This window comes from Protopterus annectens, chromosome 1.part2 (genome assembly GCF_019279795.1).
Source record: "Protopterus annectens isolate FY-2018-M chromosome 1.part2, PAN1.0, whole genome shotgun sequence".
In the NCBI taxonomy this organism is placed as follows: Eukaryota; Metazoa; Chordata; order Ceratodontiformes; family Protopteridae; genus Protopterus; species Protopterus annectens.
The window spans coordinates 148,575,317-148,601,617 of NC_056727.1; positions in this window are offsets into that span (position 1 = coordinate 148,575,317).

Below are 26,301 nucleotides of genomic sequence, written 5' to 3' on the forward strand. Positions count from 1 at the left end.
TTCAGATGGTATAGAGGGGCAAATTATAGATGATATATTACTGGCTTGTTATCAGATATGATGACACTATTTATGGTGTACAGCACATATGCACCACTTCATGCATGACATATGTACAAAGGTTGACAGAAGTGTGGCTGACAGCACATACACAGGGCCAATATAGACATGTTGCTGTGATGACCTCATACATTTACCATTGTAACGGGGTTTGTTGCAACATATGTCCTATGAGGGATATGAAGTCAGTAACTGTCACGGCCTTCACCATCTACAGACTGCAGTCATCACACTACCTTCTGCATTCCACAGATAGATGCTCCATGGCTAACACATGAAACCAAAGGCACAACACTGCCCAGTTTGCAGATGACCCTGCAGATGGGGATTCCTCATATACATGGAACTGACATGGCAGGTATTGTGACATGTACGACAGCCATATCCAGACAAACACTGTTAAACCAACATTACTCCAAATGCAGTATAGCAGCACTTAAAGGCTGTAGTCAGGTCAGGCACTTCTCCCTCCTGTTTGTTGCTCTCTTTCCACAGTGTATGTTGTTAGAGGTACATCCCCAATCCATCTGAGATTCTGTTTGCCAAACACCAGATCGAGTTCCTGCTCACAGTGAATGAAAATGGTCAACACCACAATGATGTTCCTAGATATTGGAGTGTGTTTCCATGCAATTGGCTATGAGCATCTCACCACAGCTGTTCCACATGCAATCAGCTAGGGGAGGGCTGCAATTCGTGCAGAGGCCATCAGCTGATCATGAGCATCACTTAAAATACACAAGCTGCTGCCTACGCAAAGCAGGTGTGGGTCTCCACATCCACCAGAGAGGGAGTGGGGGGCAGACAAAGGCAAATACATGTTAGGGAGGGGTGGGAGAGTAAAACTGCAGCATGTTTGTGTCACACACCTACCAGCACAGGGTATCAAACTGCTGACAACGATGTAGTGCTATCACAGTTCAATGCAGTTATTGGATGCGCCACATGGGTTATCTTCTATGGAGCACTCGGAACATATATAGTGATGGTGAGTGACATCTGCAACAAGGATATGGTAGATATACTTTAGGTGACGTACACGTGCCTGTCTGCATAAACAGGTGCCAGTGTCAACACAGCCACACTCTCACAGGGACGCACACACACTGACACACTTGACAGAGCCAGGAGTACAACTCATCAATAGTGGGATTGACACAACACATCAATGTGCAGGTATCACATGCACCACATGGGGTCATATGGAGGTACTATGGGCAAAGATTATGAGGAGGTGTCAGACATCAGACAGCATGCTTCAGTATGCCCAGTGGGGTTTTAGTGAGTATGGATGTGGACATACACACCATACAACACACACCTGAACACAGTGGGTGCCAGTACTGACATGCATGGGTGCATGTCTGCAAGGGTGTGTGGTGGTCAACTGTGCCAGCAGGCTATACAAGGGTAGGTGATGGGTATACCTTGGCATCAGACCACATGACAATGGTCTGCATTGTGGCTCGGGGCTGTCATTTCTGCATTTGCCCACACAGATGGGTATTGTATCCCCCATCCAATCACCTGGGTGGCTATTGTGTGTGGCCAATGCTGAGCATCCCCTGGCATGTATGTTTTCCTTACTCCATGACATGGATAGTGTCTAGGATGTGCACACCTCCCACATGCATGTACAGTGACATGTGGAACTGTACCTGGGGTGTTTGGCCCATGTTGTGAACACAGATTATGATCAGATGTGCCAGTCTTGCCCACCTGTGGCAGGTACTGGTAATGGGCAGCAGGTTTACCCTGCACCTACATTAATAGCATGCTAACAGCATTCCTTGGTGTCAGTGGCATCTGCCCATACAGAGCATGTTGTCAGGCATGGTATGTCTGTTGTTGGTCACATGTGAAGGCACCACAGTTGGTGTAGGTGTCCATTGGGGAACATGGGGAGGTGCACTGTCTGCCTGTACGTGCATATTGGACATATGGGCATGGTGACATGCCCTCTGTATCCCACTGCTTTCACTATATAGTTACTATTGGTGGTCAATATGCAGTGTACTACCCACATATTGGCTGTTGCCTAGGCATGTGTGTGTATGAGACATGGCTTGAGAGTGTGCTCTGGGTAATACTGGGGTTGTTAACTGTGATTTTCTGGCCTTGATGTCACATGTATGGGTATGGCTTTACACCCCAGCCTCTCAGCTATTTTACATTTGTTATTCTAGTACAGTTGACATTATGATATATTATAGGGCCACCATATAAGAAATATGCAAAACCTGCTCCACATTGGACACAAACTCACATCTATCTCTACACAGAATACGAGTCTCTCACACACACGCACACACACAAACACATACACACACACACACACACACACACACACACACACACACACACACACACACACACACACACACACACATCTGTCATGTGTGGGAGTAGAACCCCTACCAAACTAGTTTAATACACTACAGCACTATGCAGTTATAGTACACACCACAGACATTACTGGAGTACTCCTTTCCCAAAGGTCTGTTTCACAATGAATGACATCAGCAGGATTACCAAAGTAGGGTATTTCAAGTGTACTGCGAGTGAGTAGCCTAAAATGCATTGCTCCCTACACAGACAGTGAGACACACACAAAACATCCACAGCTGACATGTATGGGTATAGAACCCATGACCAAGGTATGTATCCCACTACAGCATGGAGCTGTTAAAGGATGCATCACAGGGATTACTAGAGAACTCCTTCCCCAAAGGTGTATTACACAAGTAATGACATTGGCAGGATTGCCAAAGTAGGGCACTTCAACTGTACTGTGGGTGATTAACCTATAATGCATCGCTCTGTGCACAGACATTGAAACACACACAAAACATCCAGAACTACCATGGTTGAGGATGGAACCCTACTACATTTCTAAATCACACTCCAGCAGTACACAGTTACTGGACACACTACAGAGATTACTGGGTTACAACCTTCCCAGAGGTGTATTTTTAGGTGGCTGACATCAGCAGCCTTGCCAAAGTTGAGTATATGACTTGTAAGGAGTGTGAGTACTCTAAAAAGTATTGTTCTCTACTCAGTGAGACAGACACACACAGACACAGTTGACAGGTCTGGGCTTAGAACACCTACCTAATTACTTTATCATACTACAGCAGTACACAGTTACAGGATGCGCTATGGAGATTACTGGGTGCCAGCCTTCCCAGAGGTGTATTTCTAGGTGGGTGACACCAGCAGCCTTGCCAAAGTTGAGTATATGACTTGTAAGGAGTGTGAGTACTCTAAAAAGCATTGTTCTTTACTCAGTCAGAGACTGATGGACACACACACACACACACACACACACACACACACACACACACACACACACACACACACACACACACACACACACACAGATACACAGTTACCAGGTCTGTGGGTAGAACACCTACCAAACTACTTTATCATCCTACAGCAGAATGCAGTTACAGGACAAGCTACAGAGATTACTGGGCTTCAAACTTCCCAGAGGTGTATTTCTAGGTGGGTGACATCAGCAGCATTGCCAAAGTTGAGTATATAACTTCTAAAGAGTGTGAGTACTCTAAAAAAACATTGTTCTCTACTCAGTCAGAGACAGAAGGATGGATGGACACACACACACAGTTGACAGGTCTGGGGTTAGAATATCTACCTAACTACTTTATCACACTACAACAGTATGCAGCTACAGGACGCACTATGGAGATTACTGGGCTACAGCTCTCCCAAAGGTGTATTTCACATTGGATGACCTCAGCAGGCTTGTCATAGTAGGGCTATGGGGAGGGTGGTGGCTGCATGGGCCATAACCCATTCACCTAGGGGTTGATATGCCACATGCGGGCACATATGGGGTCATATGTCACAGGTACATGTATACAGCTACTAGATGACTACTTCCTTGTACAGTCATGTTGCACAGCTGGCACGTGCACCACATAGTCTGTAATGCTGACAGATACTGGTGGCTAGTACCTGCAGTGGGTGACATCTGCACCTCATGTGTTTGGGGCCCTTTGGCTGTGTGCTGGGTGGGACAGATCTGGATGGCTCCTTGTCACAGTGACCCTCCTCCACACATCTATGTACATCTACCTTTGGCTTATTTTAGTGTGTTGTCCTGACATATATGTCTTTATTCCTATCCACTATGTGTGCAAGGCATGAGTGGTGCATACTGACAAGTGTCTGCACTAACAACTACAACTGCCAGATAGGGCTGGTCCACTGGTGTTTGCAGTCATAGCCTTCATGTGTTTAAGTGTGTGAGCATGCCCAGTATGACCTTTCAGTATGTTGTGGACTGACATTGCCTTTATTTCTCTAAGTGTGTGAGCATACTCAGTATGGCTAAATGTATTGAATTTGTGGATCGTGTCCAGGTAGTTTGTGCTGTAGTGCTGACCTTTGTGTTGTACACCAGCAGGTAGCATGCTGTCTGTGCAGGGTATCCATTGATCATCTGCCTTTGATTGTTACTACATTTCCGCATAGCAAGGGGGGCACATCTGACTGTTTCTACATTTGTACACAGGTGTGGTGGGGGCACACCTGACTGTTATTACATTACTATGTAGGATGGGGGGGCACACCTGACTATTTCTACATTTCTACACAGGGTTGGAGGGCACACCTGACTGTTATTCCATTACTATGTAGGATGTGGGGGGCACACGTGACACTTATACACATTTGCTATAATTGTACTGGGATGTCAGGTACTCCATTTCATTCTGTATTGCTAACTATCATACAGATCATGTCTTTGGTTGCCCTACATATTATTGTCTGACTTCCTACCCTTCAGAACTAACATCACACTGCCTGCCGTGCTGTGGTCTGTCTGTGTAGGCTTGGGGAGGAGGTTAACCATAGCCATCATTCTGGGGCCATGTCTCAGGCTCTGCTTGGGTTTGTTTACACCTGTCCGGCTAGCTGAGACTGTTGTTGGGTATGTGAACCTTCCTAACTGGCAAGTGTGGGTCTTACGGACACACGTAACTCAGCCCATTTCCTGCAGTGGGTTTTGTCACCCTGTGTAGTACTGGCTACTGTGGTGACTCCAGTATGTGTTACAGATGTCATGGTACCACTATGGGTGTCTACTGTCTGCTGCCATAACATCCGGCCACCCAATTCCCTGCATGCTCACATCCATACCATAGCTACAGGTAACAACACATTCTACTCCATTTGGCAATTGGTAGGTTGATTGACTTACCTTGAGGGTGTGCAAGACTTGTGGATGGTGCTGGAGGGCTGCCTATGTTGGATGCACGAAGTACACCCCCTATACATGGCTGAGCACAGGTAGTGTCATGTTCGGCATCCCTTTTACTGTACATCCAAGTCAGAGAGAGGTGTCATTCCCTGGGTCTCTACTGTGTCAGTGCATGTGCTATGCGTTGCCTCTTTGCCAAGGCCAGGGTAAACTGGGCACACCTCCTTCTACCTACTGGGGCAGACTCAGGTTGTTACTCCTCAGAGTCACTCTGTGCCTGGGCAGGCCTTGGCATTGGTGGGGTGCTGTGTTGCACTGCCCCATGCTGTTCCTGCTGCAGCTGTTTCCACAGGATCATATTGTGTCGCATAGCACATATCATAACAATTTGGGTGCATGTAACTGGTGAATATTGCAAGGCTCCACCAGATGTTTCCAGACACTTTAACCATGACCTGAGCATTGCAAACACATGCTCTATTATATGTCTGGCTTGTGCGTGTACCTCATTATGGCATTGTTGTTCAGGTGTGTGTGCATTTCTGATGGGTGTCAGCAGCCATGGCTCCAATGTGTACCCAGCATCCCCCACTAGGTGACCGAAGAGGATGTCCACATTGGCAAATCCCTGGTACAGCTGCGTCAGATGCCATATGTGTGAATCATCATAGCTTCCAGGGCAGCCAGCACACACATTCATTATAATGACCCGGGCATCACATATGACTTAGCAGTTGATGGAGGGGATGCCCCTGTGGTTTATGTAGGCCCTACCCTGCTCACTGGCTGGTGCTTTTATGTGTATGTGCGTACAGTCTATAGCACCCACTGCCCCAGGGTATTCTGCTATTCGGTGGAAGAGACGCATATTGCTGGTCAACACTTCACGTGTGTTGAGGAAATATACGTGCTCACTGGCATGTGCTGACATGGCATCCAGGAACTGGTGGAATACTCTAGATGCTGATGCCTGTGAGATCTCCATGATATCCCCAGTTGTGCTTTGGGAGGTACCTGCGGCTAGTATACCTAGGCCTACACGTACCTTGGTATCCACTGGGATGGGTTCCCCTCGGTCAGTTTGGTGTGTCAGGTGTGGCCGGTACAGCTCAACAATTTGCTGCAGGAGGTCTCTGTCCACCCTATAGTGCTCCACTATCTCCAGCTCATGTAGCCCCTGGTAGGTTACCCTGGGTCTATACACTGTTCTCTATCTCCTCACTGTGGGTTGTTCAGCAGCATTCACATCCTCACCACCCTCAGCCTCTTGCACATGTTGTTCTATGTTGCCTGCTTATGCCCTTCTTATTTTGTAGGTTTGTTTGTTAAAATTTCCCTGCTTGTATACACTGGTGGTGTAGAGTGTGGGAAAAACCAGAGGGGAAGGTGTTTGCTTAGTTTATAGTAGTGTTCTGAGCTGGGCTGTCTGCTGTCTGTGTAGTTGGCTGATTCTGATACATTTTACCTGCCAGCTAAGCTAGTTCTCCTTGATTACCTTCTTACTACTGTTTTCCTTTCCCATTGCCTTCCAGCTTAAGCTTGTGTGTGCGCTGCGCAGAATGCTCAAATGTGCACACTACTACTATTTCCTGGTTTAACATTTTTTCTTCCTTTAAAACCCAGTGCGTGGCACGCACACCTGCTTAGGCTTTGTAAAGAGTGCTAGGCAGGTTTAGACACACCTTCTAGCTTAGCACAGATAAGCATGGAGCAATCCCGAGCCACAGGGCTCCAATCTGTTTACAGTATACCTGACACACACACCCATGATGTCACCTATATCCTAGTTTTGCACCCAGCTATTCATACTCTTACACTGTTGGGGCCTGCCTCACATGCTGGGAGAAACTGGGATTCACTATCCTTCCCTTCATTTGCATAGGATTGCCTGCTAATGCATAGTTACATGTCTCACACTGAGCCTCCCCTCTTAGCAACCATTACTTGTCTGCCTGCCATTGACTTGCATGGCCGAATACTGATTTTAGTTAGAATGCTTATTTTAGGTTTATTTTATTATTTCCCCCTCTGATCCAATTTGTGCACTGCTGCCCTATGCTTAAACAGCTGAGATCGGCAAAAAAAATAAATAAAAGTTGATTTTGTTATTTTTGAAAGAGTTTGCAATGCCACTGGCCTTATACTTGGCCATTGGCATGCTTCCTCGAAATGTACTCGGTTACTAACCTAGTACATTTCTGCAGATAGCACTTGTCTTGCACGGAGTATTGCAAGCTTCCTGGATTGCAAAATCACCTCATTTGCATGGATTTCTCCTGGAAATTAGGTGATTTTCATACCAGGGCTTAGTCCGTGCATGATTAGTGCAGGAGCTCTTGTGCACGTCCCTGCAGGCTGTTCCTGGATCGCACGGCAGACATATTGCCTGTCAGAGCTCCTGCACTAATCATGCACACCGTGCAGGGAATAGCGAATCTAGGGGGCTAAACTTCAGCAAATGTGTGCTCGACAATATGAATATGTATGGTTATTACATAAAAAGCAAATGTCTTATAGGTGAGAGTCAAAGAAATTTACTGGGCACAAGAGATTAACGACTTGCAATAACAATATGCAGAAAGAAATCCATAATTAAAATAAAGCTTTTCTCCATTTTCTTTTGGGCTGATTGACTCTTTGAAATACATGAAAGTTGTATCATGTAATAACTATTGATGTATTGCAATACTGGAGATATGCCAAACAATTTGCAGCATTGTATAATGTAGATGAAGTTATTTTTAAGTGTGCTGCACCAAGGGCAAGTACACTCTGAAGAATGATCATCCTCAAACAGTCATTATGTCTTTCTCAGTCTTGCCTGCATAAATTAAATACCAAATGCTTTGAAAGGAGAATTCAGACAGAGTATTAATGACTAATGGGACTTAAAGGCCCAAAGAGGGAGGAAAGTATATAAACAGGAAACAAAAAGCTAGGTCAAGGACCAGCAGGTATTTTGTATAACAGCTAACTTGTAATGAAACATGAGCATCTTACTGAATATAAGTCAGCATATACTTTATGAGTACCACAATCTAAAAATCTGCATTTCACATAACAAAAGTATAATCAGGCTTACTTTTAAAAAGGAAAATGTAATTTTTTTTGTGCAGGCTGTATTTTTTTCATCTGTCAACTCTGACTTTAATGTTTTGATGAAGAAAATAAGAAAAGCTTAAAATGGTTAGAATTCAACCTTGTGTCCAATTACTGCTTTTATTTGCAACCAGTGAAGGTTTGTCAGCACTGGTATGTTGGAGTTTCTGAGTAACATCCCAATAATGCATTACTTCATCTTTGCTGTTTGCTCCATGATCATTATAGCTTGCTCAATTTGCAGAGTCCCCTTTTGCATGGAATTATAACTCTGGGTTATGGGACAGTAGGAATTTCAGCACCATTTTTAAAAACAAGTGTTGAACAGAAGGACCTATGGTATAGAGGCCCCAGAGGTAGCAAGGTACACAGCTCATTTAGGATGCTAGCATGGTAAATGTAGATCATAGTATAAAATGTGGGGAATATCTTTAAGAGGCATATGAGGCTGTTTGTGCACACACACACACACACACACACACACACACACACACATATATATATATATATATATATATATATATATATATATATATATATTCCACACATGCAAACCTCTAGTGCCATTTTGAAGGAGTAGCTAGGGAGTGAGCATGCATGATCTTAGTCATTAGTTGTATATAAGTTATTTAAGTTAGAGTCATTAGTTAACAATGGTAATGTATTTGTAGGAAATAAATCTGCTTGAACAGAACCCACAAAGACTCATTTATTGGTGTCCTAGACACGAAAGCGACATGGTTTCAGAACTGGGATCGAAGAGAGAACAATATTTGGAGCCATGAGGCACAAAGACAACAGTGAAGTTAAAACAAAGAGAAAAGTGCACAACCATATCCATAACAACACAAAGGTAATGAGAAATAGCACAAACTATTTATTCGATACAAAAGACAATAAAGGGGCATTACAAGGGCACAAACCGCATTATCAGGCAAGCAAAAAGTACAAAAATTTGTAAACTAAAGAAAATGTTTAAGATAAAAGTATTTGATAGAACGATTAACTGTAAAGCAAAATGAGTATGTTTAAAACAAAAAACGAGTATGTTTAAAACAAAAAACGAGTATGTTTAAAGCAAAAAATGAGCATATTTAAATCAAAATGAATGTGTTCAAGGCAAAGTTGGGCATGTTAAGAGTAAAACAAGCACAAGAAAAGTATATTGGGGTGAAAAGGGCTTAAATGAGCAAAACAAATATAAAAAAAAAATAAAGGGCAAAATAAAGCAAGGCAACTGTATGTGTTTGGCAAGTGCTGTATATGGGCATAATATGACTTCATATTGCATCAAGGTCATAACTAGAGTTATTCAAAGTATCTAAAAGTGCTTACAGTGTGTGCTTATTACTGTGCATGTATTTCAAAGAGTTTATTGTGTGCACTGTGCAACTACTTCATGTAATATAGTCAAAGCATAGCCATTTCAAAAAGTTTCTTGTGCTGGGTGTGGCTGTTCTCAAAGTGTTACCATTACAGAGTGTTTTTTTTACTGTAAAGAGTTGCCTAATAAGGTATCAATATACTGGGGACATTTTAGTGTGCTGTATGCAATTATTCGCAAAGAGAAATTACTTCAAAGGGTTATTGTGTTTCAGGCAACAGATGTTCGATTTGTTTGCATTGTGCAGTTACTTGCCATGTTTCGTGCACTGATAAGAGATGTTTTCTTGCAAAAGACGACATTACAAGAGTATTATAGTGCTCATGAGTTATTCAGTCACATTGTAAAGTTCTCCATTGTTTCTTAAAATGATGATAAATTACTTTAGCAAGTGATGGTAAATGACTTCAGCATTTTTGCCCTTACCACAACATTACAAAAGTACCAAAACACCCGTGAAGTTTATTTCGCAAAGTCCAGTTATTCAAAAGTACTACGAGCTTGTTTATTCACATAATTCCGAATAGCCCAACAAAGGTATAAGTTCAGAGTACAAAGGCATTGGACAATTACTGGCATTAGTTCTGGCATATGTGCATGTGTGTATATTTATGCTTATTTGTAAAACCCCTCGCTGCTATGTGCTAATATGGCAGATGGATTTCAAAACCCCCTGCCACTTGTATTTGGTCAGAGTATTGCAGAGAACTGGTGAATATTTGAGAAACAGTACAACATTTTTATACAAGCAGCTTATGCAGATAGAGATGCATGCACCAGGGCATTCATTTTGCTAAACCTAGCTGGGTCAGAGGCCATAGAATGAGAGTGTTCATTTGTGTATGTACCAGCAGTATATGAAGGAGAAGGTGCAGACCACCATATTGTTGTACAAGCTGAATCAATTTGGAGCACAAGTTCTGAGAAATGTGTAACCCCCAGACGAATATTACATTACAGAGGCATTTGTTTTACACAAGAGATCAGAAACAAGGGGAAACATTTGCAGCCTATATAACTGACTTGAGAAACTGAGCTAAAACATGTAGGTTTTGTTGATTAAAAGATGAGTGATAAAGAACAAGCTTGTTTGTGGTAGTAACAGTGCTGCTGTGAGAAAGATTTTATTTCATGACAGTGAATTAATGTTGAGCAAGGCCATAGAGATTTGTCAAATCCATGAGTTGACAGAAAAACACACAAGTATGCTTGCGAATGACAAGAGCATGGTTTCAGTTGGCTCCAGAGCACATGTTGATAGTATGCAACATGTGGCAAACAAGAGCAGGCATAAGCATGTGGCCGCTACAGGGTTTCCAATAAAGGCACGCAGCTTTCCAGAAAGTTCTAAGAAAGGAGCTTACACCAGCTCAGTGCAGTATAAACATGAATCATGATTTATTGTTAACTGTCACAATTGTGGTGCGAATTATAAATCTAAAAGAGGGAAGTGCTTAGGATATCGTCAGCAATATCACAGGTGTAAAAAATGGAATAATTTCCAAAAGTTTTGCAAATAAGGTAACTCTCACACAGTTGTAAAGAAAGGTTGCACACAAAAGCAAGTTGATCAAGTAGAGCCGAAGCAGTCAGCTTTCTATGTGGATGGTATATCAGTGCTTGATGAAAGAGCTGATGCAGTGAACTTACTAACAAGAAGTGGAAGTATTTTGTACGGTCTGGATTAATGAAAAATCCACAGAGCTCAAAGTAGATACTGGTTCAAAGTGTAATGTTATACCAACAGATACATTTGCTAGTGTGAGAACTAATGAATAGCAATGTAACCAGTAGTGCGAGACTTGTTGCTTATGGAGGTGAAGAAATTCAAACCAAAGGTTCAGTGACACTTTCATCTTATTTTGCAGAGAACTGTAACAACAACTTTTTGTTCTATGTAGTCTAAAGACCAGAGCAATCTTTATTGGGTCTCAAAGATAGTTTAAGAATGAATCTGCATTCTTTTGCTAAAGAAGTTCATCACATAAGTACATTTCCATGTTCCAGTTTTTCAGAAGCCATTTTCTCAGAGTATATTGTTGTTTTTAATGACAAGTTAGGCAAACTTCCAGTTGTATATTAAATGAGGTTAGACCCAGGGGTCATTCCAGTAGTCAGACCATCAAGAAGAGTTCCAATAGTGATGCAAGATAAAGTTAAGGCTCAGTTGGATAAAATGGTGCAGCAAGGTGTGATTTGTCAAGTCACAGAACCAACAGAATTGTTGTCATCCATGGTAACCGCTCACAACAAAGGCTCAGACAAAATCAGAATATGCATTGACCCAAGAGATTTGAACAAGGCATTAAAAAGGCCATATCATCCAATGTGCACAGTCGAAGAGGTTGCAGCTCTAATGCGGAATGCCACTGTATTTTCTGTTTTGGATGCAAAGAGTTCATTTTGGCAAGTGATGATTGATCACAAATCCTCATTTCTTACTACTTTTGGTACTCCATTTGACAGATACAGATTCCTAAGGATGCCATTTGGAATACATTCTGCAAGTGAAGTCTTTCAGCGTGTAATGGAGCACATTTTTCAGGTTATCCGTGTACCAAAATAGTAGATGATCTACTGGTTGGAGGCAATGGTGCAACAGACCATGACAGAAACCTAAAGGAAGTTCTAGACAGAGCATGTGAAGTAAACTTGAAGTTCAATCCTCTAAAGTGCAAATTCAGACTTCCAGGAGTTACAAACATAGGACATTTATTTATGAGTACAGGCTTGAGACCAGACCTGACCAAACAAGCAGCTATGCTTGAAATGTTAGCACCAGATAATGTGCAAGCTTTACAGCATTTTCTGAACATGGTCAATTATTTAGGCAAATTTATACCAGACTTCAGTGAGTTGACAGCATCTTTAAGAGAGCTCACATGCAAAAATGTAGCATGGTCATGGTTAGAACAACACCAGAAGGCATTTGAAGACTTTAATCAGAAAATTGCCACTCCACCTACATTAAGATACTATGATGTGAATAAACCAATTACTCTTTCATGTGATGCTTCAAAATTTGGTCTAGGTGCAATTTTACTTCAAGAAGGCAGACCAGTAGCCTATGCATCTAGAACACTAATGCAAACTGAGATGCAGTATGCTCAAATTAAGAAGGATTGGCAATAGTATTTGGATGCTCCAAGTCTTATGATTATATATATAGATCTATAGGTAAGTACTAGGCTATCAGCCCTAGGGCCTATATAAGCCTAGCCAAAAGAGATTCCCTGGTTTTCACCACCCAAGAAAATTATTTTCCTGTGCCCCTGTTGAGCAGAGCCACAGAAGTGATCCCCAGGGTGAATTTCCTGTTTCCCATCCAATTGTCAAGATTTCTCTTAAAGAGGGTTAATGAGGAGCTTTACTTGACATGAATGGGTAGTCTGTTCCAGAGCATGGGAAGTCTCTGGGACAGGAATCTATCTCTCCAGCATGTTCTGTTTATTGTGGTGACAAGGTTTAGGTCCCTGGAGTGTGTGGCCCAGAGAGATTGGGATTTCTTTAAGTGTAGCATGTCCATCAGATCTGGGTTTAGACATAGCTTTGTATGTCAGGCAAAGTTCGCCTCTGAGTAGGCAATATGCGACGGAGTAGAGCTGGAGTTTTTTGAGATGGTCTGCATATGGCATCTGTTTGAGGCTGGTAATCCTCTTAGTGAGGTATTTCTGTGGCCTTTCTAGTTGTTGTAGATGTCTTGCAAGGTTCATGCCAAATGGGGTGTTGTACTCTATAATGGGTCTGATGAGGGATGAGAAGAGAGGAACGATGACCTCTCTTTTTCTGGAGGAGAACCCCTTTGTGATGAGGTGTGTCACATAGAAGGATTTTCTGACTACTGTGGGGACGTAATTATGAAAGTAGAGACTACTGTCCACCTGTGTCCCAAGGTCTCTTATCACACCTTCAGTGTTTAGTAGGCTACTGCCTATGTGGTAGTTCATGGGTACAGTCTTTTTCCCAAAGGGGATGACAATGCACTTCTTGGCATTGAGGTTTATGCCATGACTTTGACACCAAGCATCAGTCTCAGTAAGGCCTCTTTGTAGAATGTCCATATCCTTATTCAAATCTATTATGGCTCTTAGTTTGCAGTCATCAGCGAACTTCATTAGCCAGAGATCAGCTGTATTAGCCTGGACTTCTGAGAAGTAGATACCGAGCAGCAGAGGACCCAGGACCAAACCCTGTGGTACTCTGCTTGTCACTGGTCTGAAGTTGGATTTGGAGTCAGCTACTTTCACTGTGTGAGTTCTGTTAGTGAGCCAGTTGGCCACCCATCTTGTGACATAGGGATTTATGCCCAATCCAGTGAATTTAACTATACTACCAGAGTGGGGGATGGTGTCAAAATCCTTGGCAAGGTCAAGATAGGCTGTGTGCACCACCTTACCCTCGTCTATGGCTCTGGTGACTGTTTCAAAGAAGTCAATCAGGTTTAGGAAGCATGATCTACCTTTTACAAACCCAAACTGAGTGGGGTCCAGAGTCTGGAGGTTGCCAATGTCTTTATTTATAAGATCCAGGATGATGTGTTCCATGGCCTTGCAGACCAGACTCGTCAGGCTAATGGGGCAGTAGTTCCCTGCGTCAGTAGTGGCACCCCCTTTTTGGAGTGGGATAACTGTTGCTGTGTACTATTCCATAGGCACAGAGCCCGAAGTGAGGCTATGGTTGAACATGGTATTTAGGTGAAGTGCGTGTTCATTTTGTAGTTCATGCAGAATGCAGCCTGGGATATTATTTGGCCCTATGGATGCTGTGCTCTTAGCTTTGGAGAGTGCGGTCTTTACTTGTGCATCCATGATTACAGGGGCTTTCCAATCTTTCGGCATGGAGATGGGCCCTTTGGAGGGTGTGGGCGGGCTAAAGTTTGCACTGAACCTGTCTGCCAGGATGTTGGCAATATCAGTTGGTTCAGTAAATCTAGTGCCATTGTGCTGTAACTCAAAGCAGATCTGAGTATTGCCATTGAGATTCTTGACATAGCTGTAGAATGCTTTGTAGTTGTCTTTAGAATCCATGGTGATTTTATTTTCGTAACTAGCTTTGAAGGATTTTATGAGGGATCTCAGCTTCTTACGGAGGCTGACAGGGAGCTCCTGCAGTCATGGGATTTTACTCTTTTTTGCAACAGTTTCTTCCTTCTGTTGCAGAGTTTGTTTATGGCAGGGGACCACCAGATTGGCTTCCTTTTTTGGAGGATAGCATCTTGGTTTTGTTGGGGATGGCACGGTCCATGCACTCGTGTATGTGCTTATACAGTGCATTTGTATATGAATCAGCAGTTGTGCCTCTATTTTCCGACTGTATGGGTGTTGTGAAGTTAGCCACTTCTGTCTTAAGAACCATAAAGTTGGCTTTGGGGAAGTTTTTTTATGGTGGTTTCCTTAATGGGGGGTGGGGGCAGGATATGGATGTCTAGGGTGATTAGCTTGTGGTCAGATCTGACCAGCGAGGAGTTGACATCTGGCATGGAGCATCTGTTACCCATATTGGTAATGACCAGATCCAGAATGTTGCTGCCTGGTGAGGGTATGGACAAGTTGATCCAGGGTGTTGGAACTGTTGAATTCCAGAAAACGTTGAGGTATTTATGGTCGACCTATTCAGATTGAAACTGATCATCAGCCTCTAGTTACTATTTGAAAGAGGCCTATGCATTCCGCTCCAGTGAGATTACAAAGAATGATGCTCAAATTGCAAAATTAAAATTTCAAAATGGTCTACACTAAAGGAAAATTGATCAGTCTGGCTGATACTTTATCCAGATCTCCCAGGATTACAACAGAACAGCTTAAAGCAGAAATGTTTGACTTTGATGTGATGTCAGTGCATAATTTTTCCACCACTAGACTTGATGAGTTAAGAGATCACACTAACACTTATCCAATTTTGCAGAAGCTCAATCACTATATTACTGTCAGATGGGTGTCAAGGCAATCTAGTTTATCACCTGAAGTGCAAACATATTTTCCTTACAGAGATGAATTGTTGATGGAAGATGGCATTATTTTCAAAGGTCCTAAAATTATTGTTCCTGCTTCTTTACAACAAGAATATATCCAGATGTTGCATTGCAGTCACCCAGGAACCACATCCACTAAGAGAAGAGCACGAGAATTAGTATTTTGGCTTTCATTTCTGAAAGACATCAATAGAGTTCTTTCTACTTGTTCAGTATGCAATAGAACCAGATCACATTGGCAAAGAGAACCACTTCAGCTAAGTCCAATTCCTAAACTATCTTAGCCTACTGTAGCAACTGATATCTTTGAGTGGAACAGTCAATGGGTCTAGATTATCTTATCAAAGAGACATTACAGCGAATGTCTCTTCATAGACCCCTAAACAACGAACTGACAGTTCCGTGAATGGCCCATTCAGTGATATTTTTCCTAGGGAAATCACTGATCGAGCCAGAAATGAAACCTCACTACAAACAGATAAAAGTGAGGGGCTTCAACCCCCCACACCCCCATTGTGGGGGGCTTTGTTCCCCACACCCGCCTAAGTAAATATACCAACTCCGAAATCGCACTACAGTGGGGAAAGGGGCAAATTCACGCTGATGGCCAAACGATTTTTTTTCCCTAGGAAAAAAATCTCTGAATCAGCCCTTCGCAGAACTGGCGGTTCATTCTTTACGGGTCAATGAAGAGGCATTCACTGTAATGCCTCTTCGATAAGATAATATAGACCCACAATCAACACTACTTAGTTCTGGTAGACTCTTATTTGAATTGGTTTGAGATTGATCTACTACCAAACCTAACCTGAACTGCTGTTATTACCAAGTTGAAATGTCATTTCTCAGTTCATGGTAGTCCACACAAACTTTTTTCTGACAATGGTACTCAATTTACTAGCCAGTTGTTTCAGAAATTTGAAAAGAATGGGACTTTGTACATGTCACTAGCAGTCCTGAATATCCTCAATCCAATGGTCTAGCTGAAGGAGTAGTACAGAGTTCAAAGCAATTACTTGAAAGGTCAAAGCGTGAAAATATTGATGTGTTCTTGAATTTCCTTAATCCCAGAAATATACCTCTTGATGATATTCTTGGCATACCTGCTCAAAGACTGCTTTCCAGGCATACTAGAACTACGCTACCTATTTCTTCAAGTTTGTTGCAGCCTAAGTTGAAAAATGTTAAAATCATCAAGGCTTAATTGTTTAAGAAGTATAATATCCAGGAATCTAGTTACAACTGATCGAACAGATTACTTCATCCATTGAGGGATGGAGAGATGGTACAAATCCAGATGACAAAAGGACTGAATAAAATAGGACATATTACAGGCATCTGTGCCGAGGTGAGATCATACTTGATAAATTCTGAAGGCATGGAGTATAGGAGGAATCGCAAACATCTACTTCCTATACCAGAATCATCATCATCATTGCAATCTCAACATTGTATCTGTGACGTGGGCACTAAATCGAAGAGTGAGTCATACACTATCTCCAGACCAGAATGTGTTCAGAATTCTGACTCTATTCCAGAAAGTGATATGAACATTCCACAAGTTAATCACTTTACAGAAACTGTTACAGTTGCTAAAGCTAATACTCCATTTTATGTCACACGATATGGTCGAGTATCTAAACCAAGTGTGAAATACGCGGGAACATGGACTTGATTGTATATATCTGTATGTTTAAATATTGTATAATGCATGACTAAAAAAGATACCTGTGATTTCTGCATGCCAACCAGTCTCATATCAATTGCATGATATATATCTCAAAGAGGGAGGATGTAGATCATAGTATAAAATGTGTGCTATCTCTTGAAGAAGCATGCAAGGCTGTACATGCACGTATAGATATTCTACACGTGCAAACCCCCAGTGCCATTTTGAAGAAGCAGCTAAGGAGTGAGCATGCAAGATCTTAGTCATTATTTGTATATAAGTTATATAAGTTAGATTCAATAGTCAACAGTAGTAATGTGTTTGTATGAAATAAAGCTGCTAGAACAAAACCCATGAAAACTCTTTATTCATGTCCTAGACACAAAAGCTACAATAAGGAAGTCCTACACTCCATACAAAACAAGTTATTCTAATGAGCAGTATAGAAGATGTGTAAGTTTACACGTTTAGCTGGCAACATGTACCTGTGTAGTATAATAGAGAGAATCTGCAAAGAGTATGCTTATCAGATTTACCCTGTACATATTATCAATGCAGTTAAGTAGGAGTGAATGCATATCTTGAGGTGCTATACTCTTCTCACACATCCTAAATATATTCAAGAGGTGACTTGGCAGTCTTCTAAATAGCCATATATGCATATGTGTGTTAAGTTATGATATTTGTGTTTACATTTTCCTGTCTGTATGTTTGTTTGTCTGCAGCTTACTGTGAGTAGCTGAGTGCATGTGTCGGTTTGTGTTTGTGTGTGCGTGTGTGTGTGCGTGTGCGTGTGCGTATGTGTGTGTGTGTGTGTGTGTGTGTGTGTGTGTGTGTGTGTGTGTGTGTGTGTGTGTGTGTGAGTGTGTATGTTAGTGCATGTGTGTATCTGTCTGTCTGTGGCTTATTGTGAGTGAGTGACTGAGTCAGCATATTTGTGCATATATTTGCTCGTCTGTATGTCTGTTTGTCTGTGGCTTAATAAGTAGCTTATTGCATGTGCCAGTTTGTGTATGTCTGTGTGTTTGTTGTGTTTCATTGCAGGACCTGAACTTCTTTCAAGGGCAGACTAGTAGGATGTTTAGCTGAGCAATGCAGAACTGCTCATATGAGCAAAGCATAATTGTGCAAATTCCATGATAATAAAATGTTGCCGTTATGGAGGTATTTATGACTATGAATTAAAATGAGGTGCAGCTGACCAACTCAACACATTGCTGTAATGAAAATTTTGCCTACATGGCACTACCTAAAAATTTTGGCCTTTAAGTATATCTTTAATTCTTGCTGAACATATCCGTCTGTCCACCCTGCAAACAGTCCTTTGCCTGTATTATTAGTAACGGTGTGGTTCATACAAGCTGTCCTTATTTTTCTCTAGGGCTTAAGTTGAAAGTGTAGTTAATACAATGGCATTATGGCAAAATGATTCACCTCTTTCCATGTGTCACATGATCATCAAGACATATTTTTTCACAGCAATTTTTAAAAATAATGTTTTTCAGAAATGCAGCTAATGCATATGGATGATGTTGCAAAAGATAAGGAAAGGTTTTTTTTGACCCCTAGGCACATTAATAATTTGTTTTTGTGTTCCAACTGAACCATGTCTTCAATATCCACTACTTTCTTTATAACCTTATCCAAAGTAGACACAGTGCCACTGTATAAATCCAAGGCTGAATCTCTAGGAAGAAAAGGTCATCTCTATACTGTTGTATTTCATATGGAATATCATTTTGCTGAAATTGCCTATATACATATTCAAAATACTAGTATGTAATGATGTCCAAGACATGAAAATGCAGCCCTTGATATGTATCAGTAGCAGTCAGTCTGGACAAGGGTTTCACAGTTGCAACATCCTTAAAAATGTTTTTAACTATGGCCAAGGAAATACGCACAATTCATTATGCCATAAGGAGTTTGGAAAATTATTTCTAGGTGGTGGAAAATGTAAAAGCACTGGTCTGCATTAGATCACATTCAGTTTTTTTTTTCTCTACTGTGAACCCACTGACACAGAAATAACCTTAACAGTAGTCCTTGTTAAAAGACAAGTTGTGGAGTAGTACTGCAAAGCACTGGACCCTTGTGAATACACATTGAGTTATCTTACCATAGCATCGGTGATTTATGCATTTTCTATTATCATCCTCCCATTAGACAAGACAACCAGCTAAAGATGCCTTACAGCTACCATATTCTTTTAATCTCTATCATTAAACATTTGTCTCTTATTCTTGCCTTTCTGGGATGTGAACTTAAGTTTATTCCTGGACATTTTTATCTAATTACCCATGGTATGTTGCTATTAACATCAGTCAACTGGATGTCTATTTGGATGTTTTGTGTATAACTCCTCCAGTTGCATTAAGCTGGTGATACAACATTATACAAAAAGTTGTTCTTCAATTCCCTTTTTGGAAAGGTTGCTTCATATGTTGTGATTAGCTCTTTACTGAAGCTGATATTATTGTTTTATAAAGCATCTGTTCTGGCTCAGAGGCCATAATGTATGCCTTAGTTATATTTCTAATTATGGATTGTTTTGTAAATGCCCCAGTGCTTCTCATCTGCACTTAAAATATCTTTCACATGAGTCACTTTCTCCTTTTGCCTATACTTACTGGAGTTTGCCATCAGTATTAAGGGCAAACTTATCAGAGTACTATTTCTTCTGGGTTTTTTTATTTGTTTAATCATGAAAAAAGTGGTACTTTATTCAGTTTTGAAGGGGGTTGTACCCTGGCCCACTATACCGTCCAATACTAAATAAACATTCTCATGGGTTACACCACTTCTGGGATAGGGCCAAACTGGATGAAACAGAACCTTTGAAAAGTCTGTCCTTAATATTTCAGACTGCTACCTTTTACTAAACCTCACTATAGTAGTATCAATGGCTCAGTAGGTAATGCACTCATCTTTAGAGCTGGAAGAGCAGAAAGCTATGATTTCTATTTCCACTCCAACAATGTTATGGGGTGCTGCACTCCTAAGAGCATTGCACTTTGGATACGATATTAAACTTATTTAATATAACATAAACATTTAGATTTTACAAACTTTACATATTCACATGCACTTTGATATGTGGCTAGATAGATAGATAGATAGATAGATAGATAGATAGATAGATAGACAGATAGACTGATTTTCACAAACATTTGTATTTCTTACTATTTTTCATTTTTGTTATAACATCTTCATTGTTATTCTTCATAATGACTCCCACTCCTTCCACAACCATGATCTGCTTTTTTACAATACATCTGCCAAAACCCACTGTTCATTAAAAAAAATTTAATTCAATCTTTCATTCCAAATAACCAATATTACATTAAATAAATTCTTATCTACCCTTTTCACATATTCTTTCGTATCATTCTCATATTATCCATACATAATTATATTCATATCTATTTATGTCATTAATATTCAGAAAAAAAAAATTCTTTCACACATCTTTCTCCATTGTTTCACCACTATTCTTCATTAAAAAAAAACTCTGTTGTATTTTCCTCCCTCACAGAATAAATACAGTTTCAACTTTCTTATTATAAGGCATATTCCCCTTTACTGGTAACTTACCTGATACCAGTTTTCATAGGAAATCCTGGCACTCTACTGTCTTGGTACACCACTTCTTCCTTACTCACTAATTCTGGTAAACTTTTCCATGGATTTACATAATAATATCATTTCGTCACAGTATTATATCATAGATTTTTATTTTCCATGTTAGTACATTTTCTTGATAATTTATAATTTCTTCATTTACATATTATTTTCTCGTTTTTCGTATTCTCATCATTTCTCAGCATGTTTGTACTTATATTTAAACATTCTCACTATTAAATTCTCATTTTCTTCCTTTACACATTCTAATACTCTATACAGGTTTAAAGAAGCAGAATCTATAATTGGAATTATCCATAAACCCCCTTTATCTTCCCTCATGTACAACGCGCCTCTTTTCACTGGGTTTAATATTGATCTCTATATGAAAGAAAACACCAATAGCACAATTACCTTTTAATGTTTTATTCAGATCATGTAAACATCTGACATATACAGTATTTTTCCCATTAACAGCAAATTCTCCATGTAAACCTTTTTTTCATGAATGCAAATCTATACTTCCTATACAGACATATTTCACTTTTGATCAAACCTTCTTACTCCATCATAACTAGACTAGACTAGTATCACCACGGTATTACATTGGGTTGAAAGAGCTAGGCTTAAAATGACCTTTGGGTCAATAGCCTAGTAATCTCATATGATCTGATGATCTTATAATGGCATCATTTTTGTCAAATTTAATCCTAGCAAAGGCACTTCATTCATTGAAAAATACACCCCCTCAATTTTCACATCACCCAAACCTTACTTTATTTTATTCAGGGTCATTCCCCTTTTCTCATACATGTTTTGTTCTTAACAACTGCAAATACTTCATCTGTGAGTGTCAAAACAACCAGTATCACTACCTCCTTTTGCATCACATTTCTAACATCTTCCATTTTGTAAGCTACTTTACTCACTATTGCATTTAATACCACAGAAAACAATATTCCACTCATGGGGCAGCCTTATCATACACTACACTCACGCATATTTCTTTACTCAGCCACTCATTCACTAACATGATCATCCTGTTATTCTGAGATGCTGACATATTTAAGTTTTTAATTCTAGTACCTATTCCACACTTCTCTTTAATATTCCCCAAAGCATCATGTAGCATGATATCAATTATCATGCTAATATCACCTACCTTAAGTTTTGCATCCTCCTTTTAACTTAGGACATTATCCACAATTTCTGTCTCAGCCAATAACGGATCATGATATTTTATTATACTATTATTTCTTTATTATAATAACAGATCTTTCCTTTTTATACCATATATACTTTCTTCCATAATAGCCATCTTCTTCCCTTCCATTCTCTCCAGTAGTATTCCCATAAAAATGTCATAATCCGTGTTATTTAGTGTGATGAGTCTCCATTTTATGTCATTCTTCTCTTGTCTTTTATACAAATATTCCACTGCATAACTCTCCATAAACAAAACCTTCCTTCAGCCATTCCTTCAGTACATGTGCAACATGTCACCTTTGCCAGCCCATTAAATACTTGTACATGTCATTGCCTATACAGTCTGGACCTAATAATGAAATCAACATTTATTTTCTTAAGCACTTTATCCAATTCACTAATACTAATTTATTTTTCAAATTATTTCTTATCTTATTCTGAAAGTTCTTTACTTTCCCTTCTCTCTCATTTTCCATCTTTATACTCTTACATGTATTTCCATGTATGCTCACAATTTGCTCTGTGTTCTTTTTACCTCTCCTTTCTTTTTTCCCATTATATTAATACTCCCTCTACCACATTACCCAAATATACAGATACCTCCTCCCATTTTCCTTGTAAATAATATAACTGCCTTCGCAATAATGCCTTAATTTTGTCTTGATTTCTTTTATATATTTCTTTTTCCATATCATAATACTCTTTTGTATTATTTTCTAAATTCAGTAATACATGCCTATAAATGTTCCCATGTTTCCATTTTACTTCCTTTCTTAGATCACCCTGCCACTGGGGAAAAAAATTCTACTCCTTTTTTATAAGAACATTTTTATTAATTTAACATATTTTCAATATATACACAGAAAGTAAGAAATCCAATATCACATATTGTTATACAATGATAAGAATACATGACTGAATCATCAAGATAATATTATATAATTAACAGACTAATAGTCTTGATATTTCAAAAGCAACATTTCATTGTTGTTCCAACCACTAAAAGTTTTAGGTCTTAGTAGGATTTATAGATCTTATTTTGATCACTTCTTTTTCAGTTTTACACAGTTTTGCTGTTAAACTTAAAAGTTCTTTGAACATAGGAAATGAGGTCACTTTCCAATTTTTGTAGATAACTTTTCTAGCAATTGCCAAGATAGCCCAAAACATTTTTTGCTCTATGGCTTTTACAGTTGCAGGAAGTGTAACATTCATTAGTATTGTTGATCTAGTTAAAGAAGAATTATCAGACCATAATCATTTAAAAACATTATTATCTCTTCCCAAAATGCATTTAATTTTTCACAATGTATAAAAGTGTGTCCAATCAACTTTTCATAGGATCATAGGAAATTACTAGACTAATGGCCCTAGGACCCTTAAAAGCCTATCTAAGTTGAAACCCTGTTTCCAAGAGTGACTGTTTTGAGCAGGCACTAAACTCAGCACCTATTACCCCTTTCCAGGAGGATACAGACGGAACCCCTGGGGTGAATTTACTGTTGCCCATCCAATTGTCCAAATTTCACTTAAATAGGGTCAACATGGGACTTAATTTGACATAAATTGGAAGTCCATTCCAGAGATGAGGCAACCTCTGAGAGACAAGTCTATTTCTGCAGCAATTTCTGATGATGTCACATATCAGGTTAAGATCCTTAGCAGGTCACACTCTTACCATTAGACTTACCAATGTGCATTTCCAGTAACATGGGATATGAGATTGCTCTATATGGTAGCCCCAGGTCACCTCTGAATAGTCTGCATGAAACTGAATAAAGTGACAGTGATTTCAGTCTGTCCACACATGACATAGGTTCATAGATTCATAGGTAGGTACTAGGCTATCTGCCTGAGGGCATTTATAAGCCTAGCCAGAGTGTGTCGGTTTTCGCCACCCCATTGATTATTTAACTGAGCCTCTGTCAAGCAGAGCCAATGAAGTGTTACTGTTACCCATCCACTCATCAAGGTTTCTCTTGAAGAGTGTTAGTGAGGGGCTCTGCCTAATGTAGATAGGAATTTTGTTCCAAAGCATGGGGAGTCTCTGTGACAGGAATCTATCCCTCCCACATGTTCTATTTATTGTTGTGATGAGGTTTAGCTCACTAGAGGGCATGGCTCGCAGTGACTTGGATTTCTTTAGGTGGAGCATGTCCATCAGTTCTGAGTTAGACATGGCTTTGTAAGTCAGGCAGAGATCACCTCTGAGTAAGCGATATGCCACTGAGTACAGCCAGAGTTTTTTCAGTAAGGCTGCATAGGGCATATGTTTGAGGCCAGTAATCCTCTTGGTGAGGTACATCTGTGGTCTTTCCAGCTGTGCTCTGAAGACCCTGAATTTTTTTTGTCCAAAACCTCTGAAGTCTCTTCAGTTGCTGCAGGTGCATGGAAAGGTACATACCAAAAGGATCATTGTATTCTATTATTGGTCTGATGAGGGAGGAGTACAGGGTGATTAAGACTTCTCTCTTTCTGGAGGCAATACCCTTACTTATAGGTTAGTACTAAGCTAACTGCCCTTGCAAGCCATTTCAAGCCTAGCCAAGTATCCCTTGTGAGACTCAAGCCGTGCACCTTGTGTTTGTAAGGCAAACACCTTAACCATTAGGCCACCCTTCCAACCTGAAGTGAGCAATATAGAATGTCCTTCTTACAACTGTAGAAACATGGTGATCAAAGGTAAGGTTGCTATCAACCTGATTGTCCAGGTCTCTCCCCACAGATTGCATGCTTAGGGTGTTGTTACTAATGTGATAATATGCAGGAACATTTCCTTTGTCCAAAGGGGAGGATAATGCATTTGGTTTTGCATTGAGTTTAAGTCCAAGCCCTTCTTGCAGGATACTGACATAATTAGGGGACTCAATGATCACTCCCAGTTTACAATCATCAGCAAACTTAGTCAGCCACAGACCTTTGTTTTAGCTTGTACTTCAGAGAAATCGATTCCAAACAGTAGATGCTCCAGAACAGAACCCTGTGGAACATCACTGATTACTAGCCTGCTGGAGGAGGTAGAATTACCTATTTTGACTGTATGTGCTCTATCGGTGAGCCAGTTTGCAACCCACCTGAAAATATATGGGTTTATACCCAGCTGGGTGAGTTTATCAATAATGCTTGAGTGTGGGATTGTGCCAAAAGCCTTGGCTAAATTTAGATAGGCCATGTGCACCATTTTACCCTTGTCTAGGGCCTTAGTGACTCTCTCAAAGAAGTCCACCAAGTTTAACAGCCATGATCTCCCTTTGACAAATTCAAACTGGGTAGGGTCAAGGGTTTGGAGATTACCTATATATTTATTGATAAGGTCCATGATGATATACTCCATGGCCTTACAGATAAGGCTAATTGGACTGATGGGTCTGTAGTTCCTGGGGTCAGTGGAAGCACCCCCTTTATGTAAAGGGATGACAGTGGCTGTTTTCCATTCAGTAGGGATGAACCTAGTGCTTAGATTATAATTGAAAATGGTACCTAGCTGCATTGCTAATTCATGCTTTAATCCATTTAAAACACAGCCTGAGATGTTATCAGGTTCCATAGATGCTGTGTTTTTGGCTTCTGAGAGGGTGTATAAGGCCTGTTTCTTAGTGATATTAGGTGGGGAACAGGTGGTAGGAATGCTTTGGGATAGGGGAGTGAAGATTACACTAAACCGATCAGCCAGCAGGTTGGCTATATCCACAGATATAGCCACAGGTACTACATGTACCATTCTTGGTATGTAGTGCCATTAACTAGAAGTTCTTCACAAATCTTGGCTTTTTCCTTGAGGTTACAGATGTAACTAAAGAATGCCTTATGGTTGCTCTTAGTTTGGGAAACTGGATTCATAGCTGGCTTTAAAAGACTTTGCAAGATGCCCTATTTGCTTGTTTAAGTTAAGGAGGGGATGCCTCCAGTTCTGAGACTGTACCGTCCTACCCTTAGACAGTAATTTCTTCATCCTGTCATATAGCCTGTTTATGGCTGATGTCGACCAGGCTGGTTTGTACTTCTTTAGCATCTTGTTTTGGTCCTGTCAGGTACTATGGAGTTAATACAGTTGTAAAGAT